The following is a 23,026-nucleotide window of genomic DNA, read 5'->3' on the forward strand; positions in this document are numbered from 1 at the left end:
GAAAGACAAATATCCGGTTCAGGTCACAAGAAGATACTATTGCTACACCTCTGGTTATTCCATCTTACAAGTAGATGTAGGGCCGAACGCGTTAACTCTCAACAGTAAGACACTCGGACAACGGGCCGACACAACTAAACCCAAAAAGACAGATCTATGACAGAACTGAATTTGTAACACCTCCTACTATTGGTAAATGATGTTACCAAGGCCTAATGCCAATAGCATTTCAGCGTCTCCAATGGGTACATTTCTTGAATTTCTAAAATAACTTTTCAGTTCATAAGATAATCTGCTGTCCGAGCAGAGAATGCAGTCACTTAAAGCTCACTGGTTAAAGTGACTTCCCATTGACAGGAATTCTCCACACTGGAAGGGACCTGAGCTAATCATCTCATCAAAGCTATATCACATTTCAAATGTTTCTTGTGCATATGGAAGTAGATTTCCTGATTGAGAGTTCCTTTTTAAGTCCCTTATGCAGCAGCCCGTTAACATTGGACTCCCATCCTACTGGGTCACCGGGTCGCACCCTGACCGCCAACTGACACTCAAACTTCTCTACCTTCAATGAGAAAGTTTCAGTAATTCTTGAGCTCGTTTACTGAATGCTGCTCAGAGCTGGAGCCAGAAGGGAATAGGGTTAGATGTACTAGGGAGGGAGGAGGCTCATGTCGAGCATAAACACTGGCATGGACCTGTTGGGCCGAATGGCCTATTTCTGCTGTACATTCCATGTAAACTGACAGGACCAAACCTGCCTCACAGAAGTAACCTCATGATGAGGTGTGGCATAAATCAGTCCACACTGTCCCTGCCTCTTGGTTGAAAGAGACACAGTAGCAAGAGAGATTAGCAGACGTCCTCTAAACATAGAACGCAGTGTAAAATAGAACTCATCTTTTTCATGCTCAGTAGCGTTCCTTAGTAACATCTATTAAAAAGGACCAATCAACAGTGTCTTAATTTTAATTTTGCCAACGATAATATCAAAACATAATGGGCTCAACTTTCCTCTTTTTTTTAAATACATAAATCGGCATTATTATATCTTTGTGGAGACTCGAAGTTTTTCCCACTAGTGTACACAACATATATACCAACAATATACCCTGAAGGTTATTGATAGAAGTTACTTAAGTTAATTCGGAGCAAGTCAGTATTAATAACAAGATGGTTGAGTTTATTTTGCCCATAACAGGAATGCCAGTTACACCTCTTAAAAACATGTTTCTTAAAAATGATTTTTTTTTTGAAAAGGTGGAAAATGTAAGGGTTTTTTTGCAATCTTTGCAACCAGTGTCAGCACCAAAAAATGCCAGGTCACGTACAAGGTGGATCAGAGTCACAAAGCTCTTGTACCCCACGTGACAACTCATACTCCAGACGCAGAATAACACCCCCTGCTGCCACGCAGTGATTTCCTTTCTGACACCAACCATCCAGACAGTCTCTCAGATTGCAGATTGCAGATTGCAAATCTAACAGCATATGTTTCGAGACAAGGTAGAGAGCGATGTTCCCCCACTTTACACTCAATATATTTCTTAGTGGCCATTTATACCAAATTGTTGAAGCTTTCATGCTGTGCTCTTGAAACTGTCCAAACTAATTTCATCAAACTTTCTGTTAAGTTAGCAGTGAGCCATTTTTTGTCAATGATGTGCGACTTCTGACAGGGCCGAGGTCGCAATTGCTTTATTTTTAAAAAAGGTACAATTCATTCATTTTTTTTGATTAAAAAAGTCCGGTGTGCCGCAGTAAACAGACCCCCCCCCACAGTAAACAGCCCCCCCCCCACAGTAAACAGCCCCCCCCCCACACACGGTAAACAGCCCCCCCCCCACACACGGTAAACAGCCCCCCCCCCCACACACGGTAAACAGCCCCCCCCCCCCACACACGGTAAACAGCCCCCCCCCCACAGTAAACAGCCCCCCCCACACACAGTAAACAGACCCCCCCCACACGGTAAACAGCCCCCCCCCCCACAGTAAACAGCCCCCCCCACACACGGTAAACAGCCCCCCCCCCACAGTAAACAGCCCCCCCCCCCCACAGTAAACAGCCCCCCCCACACACAGTAAACAGACCCCCCCCACACGGTAAACAGCCCCCCCCCCCACAGTAAACAGCCCCCCCCACACACGGTAAACAGCCCCCCACCCCACAGTAAACAGCCCCCCCCACACACGGTAAACAGCCCCCCACCCCACACACGGTAAACAGCCCCCCCCCCCACACACGGTAAACAGCCCCCCCCCCACACGGTAAACAGCCCCCCCCCCACACGGTAAACAGCCCCCCCCCCACAGTAAACAGCCCCCCCCACACACAGTAAACAGACCCCCCCACACACAGTAAACAGCCCCCCACACACACAGTAAACAGCCCCCCCCCCCACAGTAAACAGACCCCCCCACACACAGTAAACAGCCCCCCCCCACACACAGTAAACAGCCCCCCCCCCACAGTAAACAGCCCCCCCCCCCCACACACACAGTAAACAGCCCCCCCCCACACAGTAAACAGCCCCCCCCCACACAGTAAACAGACCCCCCCCACACAGTAAACAGACCCCCCCCCCCCACACACACAGTAAACAGCACCCCCCCACACAGTAAACAGCCCCCCCCCACAGTAAACAGCCCCCCCCACACAGTAAACAGCCCCCCCCCCACAGTAAACAGCCCCCCCCACACAGTAAACAGCCCCCCCCCCACAGTAAACAGCCCCCCCCACACAGTAAACAGCCCCCCCCCCACAGTAAACAGCCCCCCCCCACAGTAAACAGCCCCCCCCACACAGTAAACAGCCCCCCCCCCACAGTAAACAGCCCCCCCCACACAGTAAACAGCCCCCCCCCACACAGTAAACAGCCCCCCCCCCACAGTAAACAGCCCCCCCCCCACAGTAAACAGCCCCCCCCCCACAGTAAACAGCCCCCCCCACACACACAGTAAACAGCCCCCCCCCCACAGTAAACAGCCCCCCCCCCACAGTAAACAGCCCCCCCCACACACACAGTAAACAGACCCCCCCCCACAGTAAACAGCCCCCCCCCCACAGTAAACAGCCCCCCCCCACACACACACAGTAAACAGCCCCCCCCCCCAACACACACAGTAAACAGCCCCCCCCCCCACACACACGGTAAACAGACCCCCCCCCCCAACACACACAGTAAACAGCCCCCCCCCAACACACACAGTAAACAGCCCCCCCCCCACACACACAGTAAACAGCCCCCCCCCCCACACACACGGTAAACAGACCCCCCCCCCAACACACACAGTAAACAGCCCCCCCCCAACACACACAGTAAACAGCCCCCCCCCCACACACACAGTAAACAGCCCCCCCCCCCCAACACACACAGTAAACAGCCCCCCCCCCCCAACACACACAGTAAACAGACCCCCCCCCCCAACACACACAGTAAACAGCCCCCCCCCAACACACACAGTAAACAGCCCCCCCCCCACACACACAGTAAACAGCCCCCCCCCACACACACACAGTAAACAGCCCCCCCCCCCCAACACACACAGTAAACAGCCCCCCCCCCCACACACACGGTAAACAGACCCCCCCCCCCCAACACACACAGTAAACAGCCCCCCCCCAACACACACGGTAAACAGACCCCCCCCCCCCAACACACACAGTAAACAGCCCCCCCCCAACACACACAGTAAACAGCCCCCCCCCCAACACACACAGTAAACAGCCCCCCCCCCCACACACACGGTAAACAGACCCCCCCCCCCAACACACACAGTAAACAGCCCCCCCCCAACACACACAGTAAACAGCCCCCCCCCCACACACACAGTAAACAGCCCCCCCCCAACACACACAGTAAACAGCCCCCCCCCACACACACAGTAAACAGCCCCCCCCCCACACACACAGTAAACAGCCCCCCCCCCACACACACAGTAAACAGCCCCCCCCCCACACACACAGTAAACAGCCCCCCCCCCACACACACAGTAAACAGCCCCCCCCCCACACACACAGTAAACAGCCCCCCCCCCCCACACACACGGTAAACAGGCCCCCCCCCCACACACACGGTAAACAGGCCCCCCCCACACACACACGGTAAACAGGCCCCCCCCACACACACGGTAAACAGGCCCCCCCCACACACACGGTAAACAGCCCCCCCCCCCCACCACACACAGGAAACAGCCCCCCCCCCAGCCTCATTCTCTATTGAATGCGGCTATATTTTAACGTTGGAGTTAATGTCGGATAATATTACGGGTGGGAATTGAAGGACCAGCTGGTCTCCGTGAGCATCGCTCGCACTCAAATCAGGAGGTTGTGGGTTAAAATCTCATCTCAGCATTTGACCACAACCACTTGTATTTATATCGCGCCTTCAACATAGGAAAACGTCCCAAGACGCTTCACAGGAGCGATTATCAAACAATATTTGACACCGAGCCACATAAGGAGATATTAGGACAGGCTTAGTCATGGAGACAGGTTTTAAGGGGCATCTTAAAAGGAGGAGAGAGAGAGGGGGGTTTAGGGAGGGAATTCCAGAGCTTAGGGCCCAGACAGCTGAAAACACGGCCGCCAATGGTGGAGCGATTAAAACCAGGGATGTGCAAGAGGCCAGAATTGGAGGAGTGCAGAGATCTCGGAGGGTTGCAGGAGGTTACAGAGATAGGGGGGTGGGACATGGAGGGATTTGAAAACAAGGGTGAGAATTTTAAAATTGAGGTGTTGCCAGACCGGGAGCCAGTGTAGGTCAGCGAGCACTTCAGTGCCGTACTCAGGAACTGCTACAAGGCCAGAACCATCTTTTGATGGAGGCATTCAGGCCCCATCTACCCGCTCAGGTGGACATACGAGAAATAAGGAAGAGCAGGTGACAGAAGTGTTAGTGAGGGATCACTTTGGGACCAGTGATCATAATTCCATTAGTTTTAAGATAGCTATGGAGAATGATAGGTCTGGCCCAAAAGTTAAAATTCTAAATTGGGGAAAGGCCAATTTTGATGGTATTAGACAGGAACTTTCAGAAGTTGATTGGGAGAGTCTGTTGGCAGGCAAAGGGACGTCTGGTAAGTGGGAGGCTTTCAAAAGTGTGTTAACCAGGGTTCAGGGTAAGCACATTCCTTATAAAGTGAAGGGCAAGGCTGGTAGAAGTAGGGAACCTTGGATGACTCGGGAGATTGAGGCCCTAGTCAGAAAGAAGAAGGAGGCATATGACATGCATAGGCAGCTGGGATCAAGTGGATCCCTTGAAGAGTATAGAGATTGCCGGAGTCGAGTTAAGAGAGAAATCAGGAGGGCAAAAAGGGGACATGAGATTGCTTTGGCAGATAAGGCAAAGGACAATCCAAAGAGCTTCTACAAATACATAAAGGGCAAAAGAGTAACTAGGGAGAGAGTAGGGCCTCTTAAGGATCAACAAGGTCATCTATGTGCGGAACCACAAGAGATGGGTGAGATCCTGAATGAATATTTCACATCGGTATTTACGGTTGAGAAAGGCATGGATGTTAGGGAACTTGGGGAAATAAATAGTGATGTCTTGAGGAGTGTACATATTACAGAGAGGGAGGTGCTGGAAGTCTTAACGCGCATCAAGGTAGATAAATCTCCGGGACCTGATGAAATGTATCCCAGGAAGTTATGGGAGGTTAGGGAGGAAATTGCGGGTCCCCTAGCAGAGATACTTGAATCATTGACAACTACAGGTGAGGTGCCTGAAGATTGGAGGGTAGCAAATGTTGTGCCTTTGTTTAAGAAGGGCGGCAGGGAAAAGCCTGGGAACTACAGACCGGTGAGCCTGACATCTGTAGTGGGTAAGTTGTTAGAGGGTATTCTGAGGGACAGGATCTACAGGCATTTGGAGAGGCAGGGACTGATTAGGAACAGTCAGCATGGTTTTGTGAGAGGAAAATCATGTCTCACAGATTTGATTGAGTTTTTGAAGGGGTAACCAAGAAGATAGATGAGGGCTGTGCAGTAGACGTGGTCTACATGGACTTTAGCAAAGCCTTTGACAAGGTACCGCATGGTAGGTTGTTACATAAGGTTAAATCTCATGGGATCCAAGGTGAGGTAGCCAATTGGATACAAAATTGGATTGACGACAGAAGACAGAGGGTGGTTGTAGAGGGTTGTTTTTCAAACTGGAGGCCTGTGACCAGCGGTGTGCCTCAGGGATCGGTGCTGGGTCCGCTGTTATTTGTTATTTATATTAATGATTTGGATGAGAATTTAGGAGGCATGGTTGGTAAGTTTGCAGATGACACCAAGATTGGTGGCATTGTGGACAGTGAAGAAGGTTATCTAGAATTGCAACGGGATCTTGATAAATTGGGCCAGTGGGCCGATGAATGGCAGATGGAGTTTAATTTAGATAAATGTGAGGTGATGCATTTTGGGAGATCGAATCGGGCCAGGACCTACTCCGTTAATGGTAGGGCGTTGGGGAGAGTTATAGAACAAAGAGATCTAGGAGTACAGGTTCATAGCTCCTTGAAAGTGGAGTCACAGGTGGATAGGGTGGTGAAGAAGGCATTCGGCATGCTTGGTTTCATTGGTCAGAACATTGAATACAGGAGTTGGGATGTCTTATTGAAGTTGTACAAGACATTAGTAAGGCCACACTTGGTATACTGTGTACAGTTCTGGTCACCCTATTATAGAAAGGATATTATTAAACTAGAAAGAGTGCAGAAAAGATTTACTAGGATGCTACCGGGACTTGATGGTTTGACTTATAGGGAGAGGTTGGATAGGCTGAGACTTTATTCCCTGGAGAGTAGGAGGTTAAGGGGTGATCTTATAGAAGTCTATAAAATAATGAGGGGCATAGATAAGGTAGATAGTCAAAATCTTTTCCCAAAGGTAGGGGAGTCTATAACGAGGGGGCATAGATTTAAGGTGAGAGGGGAGAGATACAAAAGGGTCCAGAGGGGCAATTTTTTCACTCAAAGGGTGGTGAGTGTCTGGAACGAGCTGCCAGAGGCAGTAGTAGAGGCGGGTACAATTTTGTCTTTTAAAAAGCATTTGGACAGTTACATGGGTAAGATGGGTATAGAGGGATATGGGCCAAGTGCAGGCAATTGGGACTAGCTTAGTGGTATAAACTGGGCGACATGGACATGTTGGGCCGAAGGGCCTGTTTCCATGTTGTAACTTCTATGATTCTATGATTCTATAAAGGCACAATTTGAAGAGGAGGAAGGAGTTCTCCTGATAGTCTGGCCAAAATTCAACCCTCAACCAACACAATCAAAAACAGTTTGAAGATTGTGCCACCTAAACATATTTTTGCAATCTGTATCCATTCCCAGTTAACTAAACACTTGATATTTAGCGCCTAACCTCAAGTACATTTCGTAAGGTGAAGAGGAAGTTGGGATGGAAGCTGGAAGTCAATGTTTGATCTTTGTGGGCCCGATGAGTAAACAGTTTTGACCTTCCCTCAACATGGTGTCATAAATCTCAAGAAACTCTTACAATCGAACAAGTTCCAATTTATTCCGTAAATCTCTTGCCAAGGTTTATGTTTCCATTGACAGTGCAAATATTCTGAACATTCCACACTTATATTAGCACTGCAGTGTAGGTCAATTTGAGCACATGGCACAGCAGATCTAAACACAGCTTAAATACAGTTCAAACCAATCTAGCAACAAACGAGAGCTGGAACCCCAAGCTGTGCGGTAAATTAGTGTACTGACTTGATGTGCTATCGGCCAGTTCGACACGAGCTGCCGTCCACAATGTCTGTTTAGCCTGGATCGGAGGCAAAGTTCATTCCCGGGGGGACGGCGAAAAGGGGGGGAAATAAGAGGAAAAATCAGAAGGCGGGTTAATCAATTCTGCCCCTCGTACACCTCCGAATAGCCAGCTGAGGACAAGTCACCTGACCATCCTCTTGGTTGGAGGGATGATTGAGGGACTACGGAGGTGACAGGAGCTTAACCAAATGAGGGGAGGAGAGACTTTACAGCAAAATTCTACTTGGCATTATTTGATATTCAAATATCATGCAAGAATACCAAGAAAGATTTGCATTTATATAGCACCTTTCTCGACCTCAGAACGTCCCAAAGCACTTTACAGCCAATGATTACTTTTGAAGTTTAGTCACTGTTGTAATGTAGGAAACGTGGCAGCCAATTTGTGCACAGCAAGATCCCACAAACAGCAATGTGATAATGACCAGATAATCTGTTTTAGTGATGTTGGCTGAGGGATAAATCTTGGCCAGGACACGGGGAAGAACTCCCCTGCTCTTCCTCTAATAGTGATTGGGGATCTTATACGGCCACTTGAGAGGACAGACTCATTGTCTCATCCGAAAGACGGCACCTTTGACTGTACAGCACTCCCTCAGTACTGCATTGAGAGTGACAGCTTAGATTTTGTGCTCAAGCCTCTGGAGTGGGACTTAAACCCACAACCGACTGACTCAGAAACAGCTGCTCACTGAGCCACAACTGGACACCATTGTGAGAATGGAGAGTTGTGACTAAGAATGATGCCCAGATACATGGGCCTCGACAATTTGGTGGCTTGGTGGGTGGGGTACTGGGATGAGTAGCGATGGTCGATCGGGCTGTACTGATGGCTGGGCGGCGATCAGTGGCCCGGGGCGGGGGGGCGGTGGCTCATGTTCTTTTAATGTGTGGTCGGAAGGACCCTCATGCTCCTCCTGCCTCCACATTCAGCTATGGCAGGGGGTGGGGTCTTCCTGCCAGTTAGCACCATGTTGTGCTGCGTGAATTCAGCATGTAGCAAGAGAACTGCTGGGCATTCGAAAATCGAAAACGGGTCCTGCAAGACTCGCGGGACCCTAATTTAAATAAGTTACTCTGCACTTTAAACGTTGCCATCGTGCGTTCCTGCCGCCAGCGCATCTCCCTGATCCAATCGGAAACGTACACTTGCTTCCTGCCCATCTGATTGGGAGCTGAGGAGAGCGTTTCGCACGCAATAAAAGGGCAGGGAAGCAACCAAATCGCTGCGCCTTGAATCTTCATAAAATCAATCCATACAAAAACAGTAGAACACAGCTTTACCTCAGTGGGTGAAGGCACTGCCTGGTGGAGCATTGAGCAATGCAGACTAGAAAGTCCAGGTTCCGTTTGTAACATGTGCTGAGTTAACTATTTACAACTTAAACCACAACTCGGGGGTGGGAGGGGGGGGGGGCAATAATTGGCCTCTGACCGAAGTGATAACTTGCCCAGTGACAGCATTCTCATCTCTAAAGTCAGAATTTGAGCACAGAATCTAGTTTGACACTACAGTGCTAAAGAAGTTCGACGTAATTGGGGCATCATCTTTTCGATGAGACGTTAAGCCAAGATCTCATTTGCCTGTTCCGCTGGATGGCAATATTTGAAGGGCGGCAGAACATTCGCCTGGTGCCAAAACTATCAAAGATTATTTGATCATTTATCCTATTTGTTGTGCGTGGGACTTCTCGGTGGATGTTTGCCTACATGACAGCAGTGACTACACTACAAAAGTAATCAATTGGCATGAAGCACTTTGGAGTGGCCCAAGGCCGTGAGAGATGCTTTATAAATGCATGGTCGCTCTTAAGTGCTCCTCAGCTAAAGGAGAAGGAAAAAGAAATCAGCTGGGATTCCCATTCCAGATTGCTGTCTGGTGACCATGCGAGAAAATGCAGGTGTGGGGATGTCAGCCGAGGACCACATCGCACTCAGTCCCAATGCTTCTCCACAGGTACCAGCCTGCTGACTCTCCCGAGCAAAATTTACCCAATACGCAGTCACCAAACCCTCCCGAGATTAAATTGCTGACTGAGATTTTTACATTGTATAAAATATACTGCAGAGAATATCAACATGTCATCTTTACAGAGCAGATCTGTAAAGATGAACTAACATCAGTTGGAGTTGTCTCAGTTAGTTAGTAAAAATTTAACTAAAAATAGCTGGAAGAGGGTCCAGAGACAGCAATTAAAATGTAGCAAAAAAAATATTTATTCTGAAGTTAGCATCTGGGAGGTTAATTCACAATCATGCAATAGTTAGTGCAGATTAATCATTTTATAGCGAGAGTAAATTGAGTGCCAGATAAATCAATCATTTGAAGTGCCTGTCCTGAACCTTCAAGGTCCTGGGTTCACTCAACCTTTAATCCTTCAGGAGGTGGATAAAACGAGTACCGTATCTGAGGACGGCCCGGGAGAAAGCACAGACTCTGCACAGTACTCGCCTCACCATCTGTGCTTGAATATTTCTGGCTCTGCTCAGCAATGAAAGTGGGGATCGCAGTGACACAGAGCCCACCACAGACATTCATGCCTCACAAAAACTGACTGCCGTGTTTCCATGAGGGACGCTGGCTGCGCTGTTCAATGAAGAATTTATCCCAGAAGTAAGCAGGAGAACATTGAAGGGGGAACACAGTGAAGACAGACTTGCATTTCTACCACCTCATCATAGCTCTCAGAAATGTTAAACACAATAAATTACTTTGAGGTGCAGTGACTCTTGTGGGTAAATGAGGTAGTGATTTCACAAAATTAAAGATTCAGTAATGACCAGTTAATCTGATTTTGGTAGCGTTAATTGATGGCAGTGTCTTGGCTAGGACAGTGGCAAAATTCCCTGCTCTTTATCAAATGGAGCAATGGGATCTTTACTGTCTGCTTGATGATGCCTCGTTGTAGTGTGTCCGAGACCCTGACTCTCTATCCCTGACCCGCACCATCCTAGCTGTCTCCCATGAGCGCAAGGTGCTGCCCGTCTTCGGTTTCAGCCAATCATTCCACACTGGAATCGCCCCATAGCTGGCTGATTTGGCGCCTGAAATGCCAACTTAAGTAACAGTTCAAGAAAGAAAGAAACTGCAAGCAAAGGCACTCAACATTTATAAGGTAAGTGCAGTAACATCTGCAAACTGCAACAATCAAATGTCGTGCGATCAAACCTTCAGGAATACATTCAACCAGTGACGGCTACCCTGAATGGCAGCCTGGCTTATAGGAACATAAAAAAATAGGAGCAGGAGTAGGCCATACGGCCCCTCAAGTCTGCTCCACCATTCAATAAGATCATGGCTAATTTTTGACCTCAACTCCACTTTCCCACCCGATCCCCATATCCCTTGATTCCCCCTAGAATCCAAAAATCTATCAATTTCAGTCTTGAATGTCCGACCCCTTATCCTGCGACGATGCCCCCTAGTTCTAGACAGGCGAAACAATCTCTCAGCATCTACCCTGTCAAGCCCCCTCATAATCTTACATGTTTCAATGAGATCACCTCTCATTCTTCTAAACCCCAGCTACTACTGATCAATCTTTTGTTTCTTTACCTGTCCAATTACCACCCTCCTTGCCTTGCACCATCATCCCTTTTGTCATTAGATAAATTTAAAACAGAAATAGACAGTTTCCTAGAAGTAAAGGGAATTAGGGGTTATGGGGAGCGGGCAGGAAATTGGACATGAAGCTGAGTTCGGATCGGTCAATGCCCTGTGGGTGGCGGAGAGGGCCCAGGGGCTATGTGGCCGGGTCCTGCTCCGACTTCTTGTGTTCTTTAGATTTGTGGTTGGGATCAGATCAGCCATGATCTTATTGAATGGCGGAGCAGGCTCGAGGGGCCGATTGGCCTACTCCTGCTCCAATTTCTTATGTTCTTATGTTCTTAATCACAGCCCTCAACCCTATCACAGACCTTCCCTTTTGTTCTTTCCTCCCCTCCCTCCCCCGGCTCTGTACTTGTTCAAAAACTTTAACTCTTATCATCTTCCAGTTCTGATGAAAGGTCTTCGACCTGAAACATTAACTCAGTTTCTTTCTCCACAGATGCTGCCGGACTCGCTGAGCTTCTCCAACGTTTTCTGTTTTTATAGCATGAAATCATTTCCTGTCCTTGAACTGAACTCGTGCTGACCAGACAAGATCGGATGTTGACAGACACTTCGAGGGGTTAACGGCTCTGTCCACAACACTTTTAATCTCTAACCTGAAGAAAATCTGAGTACACGCTTGAAGTTAGTAGAAATCTAGATGCAGCAGGATAAATTTGATTCTCTATGATTTCACAATTATTTGCCAATGTAAATCAAATAAGCTGACACACAGTGATGACTCAGTACATTCAGCCAAGTTTAAAAGGGTACTGAATAATCACATCCGGCTTAAAGTCTGCAGAAAATGTCAGGACATCAACTCTTTTACTGGAGTCCAGCTCTACAGGCCCTGTAGTGTCCATCATTCACAGTGAATGTCAGCAAACTATCCAACTGCAAGGGGCATCACAGACCTCCCAATCTTTTCCTTGTCTCCCCATCGCTGTAACCTCCTCCAGCCCTACAACCCTCTGCGAACTCTGTGTGCCTCCAATTCTGGCCTCTTGTGCATCCCCGATTTCCTTCTCTGCACCACTGGCAACCATGCCTTCAGCTGTCCGAGCCCTAAGCTCTGGAATTCTCTCCCTCCTCCTTTAAGATACTCCTTAAAACCTGCCTCTTCAACAAAGCATGTGTCACCTGTCCTAATATCTCCCTACGTGGCTCGCTGTTAAATTTTGTTTGATAATGTTCCTGTGAAGCACCTTGGGATGTTTTACTACGTTGAACACTCAAAGTCAAAGCTTATGGTCTCATGGAATCAGTAGAGACACTGAAGACAACATGGTGTCAGCATCCTGAAATGTTATCACATTCAAAGGGCATTTTTTTCCCTCCAGTTGTAATAACAGTGAATAAAATTGGACGACTGATAAATCATAAAGGGAGTGGGAGGCTCCTAAAGATGTCGGGACTCTCAATTTGCCCGGGAGAGGACGGCGCCCCGAGTCAGGGCGAGGACGGCGCCCGGGCTCAGCTGTGATCAAGTTGCCTCCTGAAGAATGGTTCAATATAAGAGGAATGGCTGACTGGGTAATTGGTACTGGAGGCCTCACCGGTTCAGAGTGACTGGATTCCGCAATGGAAAATATGGCAAGAAAATGGGGGTGGGGAATAACTGTTCACTGATGCAGCCATCCTGGATGAACACTAAAGAGCCGAACTGTATCTAGCGTACCCGAAGAAAAATGTATTTACTCCTTTTTCACCACAATTGTGTCCCCACAGCTCCTCCTCTCTGAGGGTAGAGTTTGTTGCATTAGGTAAACGGACGTCCTCAAGTATCTCACTCAAATGGACGTTCTTTACATGTAGGACTGGACAGTGAAGGACTGATTTTCTGACCATGTGCTGCCCGGAGGGCCCTCACCCACCAGCCCTGGGTATCTTGGAAAAGTGGGTGTTTGCTCACAATTTTCCATTTGTTGAAATCAATGGACTTGATGGTGAAGCTCCCTCCCTGCTGAGTGCATGTTGTGGGGGGGGGGGGAGGGGGGGAAACATCAGCCCCCAGTATCATCGGCCCTTTCAGAGCCACATTCTGCCCTCACCCATTCTTTCCAACAGGGAGTCGGACCCTTTGCCGATTTTCCCCTCCGGAACGGAGGTACAGCACGCTCTCAACAACTCCCCGGCCGAGGTCAGCTCACTCGATCAAAACTGGGACCTTTTCGAGACCAGATGGGTCCACTATACATCACCTCAACCAACTGAGCTCAACACTCAGCTTTAAAAAAAGGGGCACCGTCTTCAGGAAAAACTATTTGACAAACTTATTAAGTTCCTGCTGCCGATTTGTTCTCCCTCTTCAAGGTGGATAAGTGATTTATTTTTTTTTTACAAGCTCTTTGAGGTGCTCTGCTGTGAAAGGCTCTTTATGGGTCCCTTCGAGGCTGAGACAGGAGAAATTATAATGGAGAATAAGGAAATGGCAGAGACACTGAACTGATATTTTGTATCTGTCTTCACAGTAGAAGACACAAAAAACATACTGGAAATAGTGGGGAACCAAAGGGGTAAATGAGAGTGAGGAACTTAAAGAAATTAATACCAGTAAAGAAAAAATACCAGAGAAATTAAAGGGACTAAAAGCCGACAAATCCCCTGGACCTGATGACCTACATCCGAGGGTTCTAAAAGAGGTGGCTGCAGAGATAGTGGATGCATTGGTTGTGATCTTCCAAAATTCTCCAGATTCTGGAAGGTAGCAAATGTAACCCCGCTATTCAAGAAAGGAGGGAGAGAGAAAACAGGGAACTACAGGCCAGTTAGCCCGACATCAATCGTCGGGAAAATGCTGGAATCCATTATTAAGGAAGTGGTAACAGGGCACTTAGAAAATCATAATATGATTAGGCAGAGTCAACATGGTTTTATGAAAGGGAAATGGTGTTTGACAAATTTATTCAAGTTTTTTGAGGATGTAACTAGCAGGGTAGATAAAGGGGAACCAGTGGATGTCGTATATTTGGATTTTCAAAAGGCATTCGATAAGGTGCCACATAAAAGGTTATTATACAAGGTAAGGGCTCATGGGGTTGGGGGTAACACATTAACATAGATAGAGGATTGGTTAATGGACAGAAGAGGGTAGGGATAAACGGGTCATTCTCAGGTTGGCAGGCTGTAACTAGTGGGGTGCCGCAGGGATCAGTGCTTGGGCCTCAGCTATTTACAATCTATATTAAGATTGTAAATTGTAACCCTGCTAGTTACAAAGGTAGGGGAGTCTATAACGAGGGGGCATAGATATAAGGTGAGAGGGGAGAGATACAAAAGGGTCCAGAGGGGCAATTTTTTCACTCAAAGGGTGGTGTCTGGAATGAGCTGCCAGAGGCAGTAGTAGAGGCGGGTACAATTTTGTCTTTTAAAAAGCATTTGGACAGTTACATGGGTAAGATGGGTACAGAGGGATATGGGCCAAGTGCAGGCAATTGGGACTAGCTTAGTGGTATAAACTGGGCGACATGGACATGTTGGGCCGAAGGGCCTGTTTCCATGTTGTAAATTTCTATGATTCTATTAATGACTTAGGATGAAAGGACCGAGTGTAATGTATCCAAGTTTGCTGATGATACAAAGCTAGGTGGGAAAGTAAGCTGTGAGGAGGACGCAAAGAGTCTGCAAAGGGATAGAGACAGGTTAAGTGAGTGGTCAAGAAGGTGGCAGATGGAGTATAATGTGGGGAAATGTGAGGTTATTCACTTTGGTAGGAAGAATAGAAAAACAGAATATTTTTTAAATGGTGAGAAACTATTAAATGTTGGTGTTCAGAGAGATTTGGGTGTCCTTGTACACGAAACGCAGAAAGTTAGCATGCAGGTACAGCAGGCAATTAGGAAGGCAAATAGCATGTTGGGGTTTATTGCAAGGGGGTTGGAGTACACGAGTAAGGAAGTCTTACTACAATTGTACAGGTTTTTGGTGAGACCTCACCTGGAGTACTGTGTACAGTTTTGGTCTCCTTATCGAAGGAAGGATATACTTGCCTAAGAGGCGGTGCAACAAAAGTTCATTAGATTGATTCCTGGGATGAGAGGGTTGTCCTATGAGGACAGATTGAGTTGAATGGGCCTATACTCTCTGGAGTTTAGAAGAATGAGAGGTGATCTCATTGAAACATACAAGATTCCTGACACGGCTTGACAGGGTAGATACTGAGAGGTTGTTTCCCCTGGCTAGAGAGTCTAGAACTCAGGGGCATAGTCTCAGGATAAGGGCTTGTCATTTAGGAAGGAGATGAGGAGGAATTTCTTCACTCAGAGGCTTGTGAATCTTTGGAATTCTCAACCCCAGTGGATGCTGAGTCGTTGAACAAATTCAAGACTGAGAGCAATTGATTTTTGGACTCTAGGGGAATCAAGGGATATGGGGATTGGGCGGGAAAGTGGAGTTGAGGTTGAAGATCAGCCATGATCTGATTGAATGGCGGAGCAGGCTCGAGGGGCCGAATGGCCTTCTCCCGCTCCTATTTCTTATGTTCTTTAACAATGCGCAGTATCACCCTTCTAAAACTAATAGAACATTTGTTGGATTTGAATGGTTTTAATCTGAAATGAGTAGTAACTAAGTTGTGGGGGTCAGTTTTAACCCCCTGCTATCACTAGCCTTCACCGAACAAAATGGTTATTTTTTGAGATGTTAAGCTGTATTGTTGGACAGAATTAGTTGTTGCATTTTATGCCTGTTAGAACAAACAAAATAAGAGATTACTGGGATATTAACAATGACAACAGACTAAGTTCTCCTGATAATGTTAAAGCATGTGTCGATTGTTATATACACTGAGTCACAATCAAAGCTGTGACTGTTTAAGCATGGACCAAAGCCGTTCCATTTGACTCGACTTCACGGTCACCTGTTTGCACAAATTTACACAACAATGTTCACTTTGTAACACAGTGTAATGTTGTTAAGGATGCAGATATACTGCCGCTTTTGCATTGTAGCAGCACAATGGTGACAGTATGAAGAGTAAAACGGTTGGCAGTCCAAGTTTGAACTCACAGATGGCAACATATCCCTCTGTTTCCCCAAACTCCAATCAGAGACAGGACAAGAGTTGAACCTGCAACAAAGTGTGCCCACATACATGAACGAGAGTGGGTCATCAAAGCAATATCAGGGAGACAGAACCAGCTTCAGAATCATAGTGAATGGCAGCTCTGTGAATGGCAGTATAAATTCAGTCTCCGTGCCTACTGCACATTTAAAAAACGAATTTCGATGTGCGGTATATATGCATGTTAAAACTGCCAGGCTAAAGCACCCAAAATCTAGGCTCATTTACACTGAAATATATTGGCACAATCTAGTCTCAGGATGGAGTTTGACCAATATGCCACTCCACTATCCCAAGTTAATTGGAATGTCACAACATTAAGCAGCCAGACCACACACACGAGACTTACAACCTGGTTAAAATCGGCTGGAAGGCCAGTTCTTCCAACTTAAGTACCAACCATTTGAACACACTGCAGGTTGTGAGGTCTGCCAGCCAGTTTAGAGGCACTGCCCAGTTTACACTAGTGAACAGTTCCACCTGATACTAGTACTGGGTATTTATACTTTGAAAGGAGACTGCAGATGGTGAACGAGTACACAACATGCACATACATGTGCTGCCTCTTTAACCTTTCATCGTCAATGTTGCAAGTCGAGAGTTCCTAGTTCTGATGTAGAATACCTGCTGAATTTCACATTTCCTTTTGTGACATGGCCAAGATCAGCATTAATAAGAGTTTTTAAAATGATATTCCACTATTAAATATACTCTGGAATTAAAGAAATAAAATAAAAGGAAAAATCTGTAGAACCAGTGATATGAAGTGATGTCATACATCCTGCCTACCCCAGGTAATCAAACCTTAAATAAGGTTTTAGGGGAGAGTGGAATTAATTTTTTTTATCCAAATGCTTATGAATTCAAAATTACTGCTAATTAACTTTTTCCTCACTCTCCCAAAAGTGATGACTCCCACTGGAGCACAGTAAAATTCCACAGGTGTCCATTACCCACCTACACCATGACCAACTAGACATTCATGACCTGTGGCCTCAGGGAATGAGTGTCAACAGAATACTCCACCAATAGGGCCCAACACAACTGAACTCAGTCCCTTCTTCATCCAACATTCACATTCACACACTTGCCCTCTCCAGCGTGGGGATTAGTGATCCAGGGTGGAATCGCCAGCTGATTTTGTACTTTTTCCCCTCCACCCAATGGGCACAGAGGCCAATTGTCATGCCCCCATCAAGACCCTGATCAGCCAACTTAGCACGGATCAAAGATCAAACCTTCCTAGTCTTTATGGCTCTCACCGTATGGGTCCAGTGCACTCACCTCAAACATCAGGGAAATGCAATTATTTTTACAAGTATTTTGGAAAAATGCCATTTAGGGCACTGTACCTCATGTATACACCAAGCAGGCTGGATGTGATAACACAGCTTTACCTCAGTGGGTGAAGGCACTGCCTGGTGGAGCATTGAGCAATGCAGACTAGAAAGTCCCACATTTCATTTGTAACATGTGCTGAGTTAACTATTTACAACTTAAACCACAACTCGGGGGCTATAATTTGCCTCTGACCAAAGTGATAACTTGCCCAGCGACAGTATTCTCATCTCGAAAGTCAGAATTTGAGCACAGAATTTCATTTTTCTCAAAGGAGGACACAAATAACCTGCCAGAAATGTTAGGGAACCAAGGGTCTAGTGAGAGGGGGGAACTGAAGGAAATTAGTATTAATAAAAAAATAGTGCTAGGGAAATTAATGGGGCTAAAGGCTGACAAATCCCCAGGGCCTGATAATCTACATCCCAGAGTACGAAAGGAAGTGGCCCTGGAAATAGTGGATGCATTGGTGATCATCTTCCAAAATTCTATAGACTCTAGAACAGTTCCTACAGATTGGAGGGTGGCAAATGTAACCCCACTATTTAAAGAAGGAGGGAGAGAAAAAACAGGGAATTACAGACCAGTTAGCCTAACATCAGTAGTGGGGAAAATGCTCGAGTCTATTATAAAAGATGTGATAACAGAACACTTGGAAGGCATTAATGGGATTGGATAAAGTCAGCATGGATTTATGAAAGGGAAATCATGCTTAATAAATCTACTGGAGTTTTTTGAGGATGTAACTAGTAGAACAGATAGGGGAGAACCAGTGGATGTGGTGTATTTGGATTTTCAGAAGGCTTTTGATAAGGTCCCACACAAGAGGTTAGTGTGCAAAATTAAAGCACATGGGATTGGGGGGAATATACTGGCATGGATTGAGAATTGGTTGACAGACAGGAAACAGAGAGTAGGAATAAACGGGTCTTTTCCCGGGTGGCAGGCAGTGACTAGTGGGGTACCGCAGGGATCAGTGCTTGGGCCCCAGCTATTCACAATATATATCAATGATTTGGATGAGGGAACTAAATGTAACATTTCCAAGTTTGCAGGCAACACAAAGCTGGGGTGGAATGTGAGCTGTGAGGAGGATGCAAAGAGGCAAGTGTGATTTAGACAAGTTGGGTGAGTGGGCAAGAACATGGCAGATGCAGTATAACATGGATAAATGTGAGGTTATCCACTTTGGTTGTAAAAACAGAAAGGCAGCTCATTATCTGAATGGTGATAGATTGGGAAAAGGGGAGGTGCAACGAGACCTGGGTGTCCTTGTACACCAGTCGCTGAAAGCGAGCATTCAGGTGCAGCAAGCAGTTAGGAAGGTGAATGGTATGTTGGCCTTCGTTGCAAAAGAATTTGAGTACAGGAGCAGGGATGTCTTACTGCAGTTATACAGGGCCTTGGTGAGACCACATCTGGAGTATTGTGTGCAGTTTTGGTCTCCTTATCTGAGGAAGGATGTCCTTGCCATGGAGGGAGTGCAACGAAGGTTTACCAGACTGATTCCTGGGATGGCAGGACTGGCATATGAGGAGAGATTGGGTCGATTAGGCCTATATTCACTAGAGTTTAGAAGAATGAGAGGTGATCTCATCGAAACATATAAAATTCTAACAGGACGAGACAGACTAGATGCAGGGAGGATGTTCCCGATGGCTGGGGAGTCCAGAACCAGGGGTCACAGTCTCAGGATACGGGGTATGCCATTTAGAACCAAGATGAGGAGAAATTTCTTCACTCAGAGGGTGGTGAACCTGTGGAATTCTGTACCCCAGAAGGCAGTGGAGGCCAAGTCATTGGATGTATTCAAGAAGGAGATAGATATATTTCTTAATGCTAAAGGAATCAAGGGATATGGGGAAAAAGCGGGAACAGGGTACTGAATTAGACAATCAGCCATGATCATTTTGAATGGCGGAGCAGGCCCGAAGGGCCGAATGGCCTACTCTTGCTCCTATTTTCTATGTTTCTATGACCAAGACACAAAAATAAGAGTACAAGGGACAACTCCACCTCCAACGGTTAAAACCCTTTTATCTTACCCCCCCCCCCGAAAGAAAACAGTCTTCATATAGACCAGAAGGCCCCAGGTTTGATTGCCAGTCTGAATTCAGTTCATCTCAATAGAGGAATCAGTCGGGTGGTTGCAATTGTCCGCAGCAGGTCACATTGGCTGTCTGTGCAATTACCCCGGTTGTACAGTGCAAATATCTGAATGTTGGGTTAGAACAAGATCAGGCGCAGCTGTTAGGCCCTCAACTCCCCCCAACTTCACATTGGTTGCTGGCACATATTGTCCTGACTGAAACATAAGAAATGGCCATTTGAGTGAGTTACCAGGGGGTCAGAACTTAACTCCAGCAAGAATTAACTCCTTCAGAACAGGAAGGCTGTAAGGAGAGTTGATTTTTTTGCTAAGTTATTTCAGGGGAAAGGAGGTAATATTCCTTTAAGAGTTTATAACTGTGCAGTGCCATGTAAAGCCCCCACCCCCCAAAGTATCAGGCTACATTTCCTCTCCATGGATCAATTGCACTTTCCGCTTGTTTCCAGCTATTTCCCCTGAACCTCCTCCCAACTTTCTTCACAGACACAGTTCCTTTTCATTGAAACAAAAGGCAGAAATTACTCACCCCGCGAGGCATCATCAGGTCAGCTGGCCAGGAGAGAAAAACACAAAAACCTGAATCCAGCTTTTCCTGCGAGCTGTTGGATCAATTGTGCCGAGGTTTTAAATCCTCAGAAGGGTGGTCTGCATTGGTGCTGCGGGTTAGTGTCGAGCCCCCAGAGAGAGGATTGGAAGCAGGCGGAGTGAGGGAGCGAGTCACACAGACCCTGTGTACTGGTGAGCTCGGCACTCGGGTCTCAAACACTGCAACTACTCATTGGCTGCGAGAAACTCACTGACTCACAGTGAACAGTGTGAGGGAGTTCCCTAATGAGGAACTCAGCCCCCTGACTCTTTACTACATGGTACAAAACCCCGCCCAATACACCCTCTCTATGGGCTCTTTATATCATCAAATACCTTTCCCATAAAAAGATTGTCTTGTGGTGAGAGGCTGCCGGGGGTTTGAATTGTGAGTTCACTGGTTTGTAAGTTTGATCCTGTTTCTGTGCAGTTTTGGAGGAGCTTTGGTTTCTCTCATTCGGTTCAAATCCTTTCAGTAAAAATCAGACTGGTGTTTGGCCGGTTAATTAGCCAGGGACTGTTGCTCTGCTTCTAACACGGACCAGATTGCAGTGTTGCCTTCATGTCTCAGCTTTTCCCGGCAGGATCATGTGGAAATGATCCCACACACCAATCCCTCCGCCCAATCCTGGTTTGAACTGCTGCTTGGAACTTTAAAGAAGTGTAACATTCTTATAAATGACCTGCCTCCCAGTGTAATATCTTAAGGTAGAATTGCAGACTTGGGCAAAGCAAACTGTATTCTTATCAGAATGTTTTCTGTACTGATTTGTTTAATGTTGAAATTCTGTATTCAAAGAGACAACAGTCTGGAAGTGACTCTGAGCCGTGTTATTGCACAGACACCCTGTGTTATTCACATCAAATTCCACTCCTGCTATTTTAACACAGGGGTTTAAAGCTTATCAAATAAACTTACTGACCCTCACAATGATCCCTGGGCTACCATCTCTGGGGGAAAAGGTTTGGCAAATCTTTCCTCACATTTACAAACAGAAACATGCATTATGAGGTCTCATGTGTTACTAGTACAGGATGTTGCACAAGGCTCTCCCCGAACCAAACATCAAATGTTTGCCACGATATAACTGTACTCTCTTTTTCTCATTTAATGTTGTGCACATCAAGATGAGGGACGTTAGTGAGAGACAGATGAAACACTTTCCCATTTTGCACACAGAGTGTCAAAATAAAGGACTCCTGGATCAGGTGTAAGATGGAGAGTAAAATTCCCTCTGCTCTCCCCCAACAATATATTTCAACATCAAATTCAGAAAAGCCCATGGTATTTTACTAGTGCGACATCTTTCCATTTTCAACACTTGCAATCCTGTGGTCTCTTTAAGCAAAATTACCAATTTTGAGCTGGGTTTCTTTTCCTGTGGGCATTTGGAACTGTTTGATGCTATCCACTTCATTTCAGATAAAACCCTTACAGACTAGGCTGGGTCCAGTCTTAGATCCCAGAGAGAAAAGTCCAGTGCACTGAAGCACTCTGCCACCCATTGGAAATATATCGCCGTTCCTTCATCGTCGCTGGGTCAAAATGGTGCACCATTAGAACGTTAAAAGGGCCGTGTTATCAGCAATTGGTGTTCAGAATGCCAGAAGGCTGATCTTCCCTTTGAAGACACCAACTCATCTTTAAATGAGGTTCTCTATCAGTCAATGTGTAAACAAAACTAAAAATGTTACTTATGATTACAGCAGTCAGTGTCACTAAAGCAATGGTCTTCAAACTGTGGGGAGCCCCCTGAAAATGCTGACACACTACCTGGGACTCCCAGCAAAAGACCAACACACCTTTAGGGAACCCTTTAAATACCAACACATTCCCAGGAGCCCCTAACGAATACTGACACTCCCAGAGACCCTGTAAATACTGACACACTCCCAGGGACTCTGCGAATACTTTTTTTTAATTCATTCATGAGATGTGGGCGTCGCTGGCAAGGCCGGCATTTATTGCCCATCCCTAATTGCCCTTGAGAAGGTGGTGGTGAGCCGCCTTCTTGAACCGCTGCAGTCCGTCTGGTGAAGGTTCTCCCACAGTGCTGTTAGGAAGGGAGTTCCAGGATTTTGACCCAGCGACGATGAAGGAACGGCGATATATTTCCAAGTCAGGATGGTGTATGACTAGGAGGGGAACGTGCAGGTGGTGTTGTTCCCATGTGCCTGCTGCTCTTATCCTTCTAGATGGTAGAGGTCGCGGGTTTGGGAGGTGCTGTCGAAGAAGCCTTGGCGAGTTGCTGCAGTGCATCCTGTGGATGGTACACACTGCAGCCACAGTGCACCGGTGGTGAAGGGAATGAATGTTTAGGGTGGTGGATGGGGTGCCAATCAAGCGGGCTGCTTTGTCCTGGATGATGTCGAGCTTCTTGAGTGTTGTTAGAGCTGCGCTCATCCAGGCAAGTGGAGGGTATTCCATCACACTCCTGACTTGTGCCTTGTAGATGGTGGAAAGGCTTTGGGGAGTCAGGCGGTGAGTTACTCACCACAGAATACCCAGCCTCTGACCTGCTTTTGTAGCCACAGTATTTATAAGGCTGGTCCAGTTA

The 23,026-nt window shown here is 46.7% G+C and overlaps 1 protein-coding gene across 4 annotated transcripts in view; it reads right to left on the reverse strand.

Annotated features, from left to right (window-relative positions):
- Window positions 1-20,790, reverse strand: part of cd276 (CD276 molecule) — a 300,738-nt gene extending 279,948 nt beyond the window's left edge. For 2 of the 4 annotated variants that reach the window (XM_067973640.1, XM_067973639.1), the window contains exon 1: window positions 20,410-20,790. The gene's annotated coding sequence lies outside the window, so the exon portion shown is untranslated. The remainder of the gene's footprint in view (window positions 1-20,409) is intronic. The other 2 variants (XM_067973638.1, XM_067973637.1) reach the window with 1 other exon arrangement.
- Between the last annotated feature and the right edge of the window lie 2,236 nt (window positions 20,791-23,026).

Source organism: Heptranchias perlo, chromosome 38 (assembly GCF_035084215.1).
Source record: "Heptranchias perlo isolate sHepPer1 chromosome 38, sHepPer1.hap1, whole genome shotgun sequence".
Lineage (NCBI taxonomy): Eukaryota > Metazoa > Chordata > Chondrichthyes > Hexanchiformes > Hexanchidae > Heptranchias > Heptranchias perlo.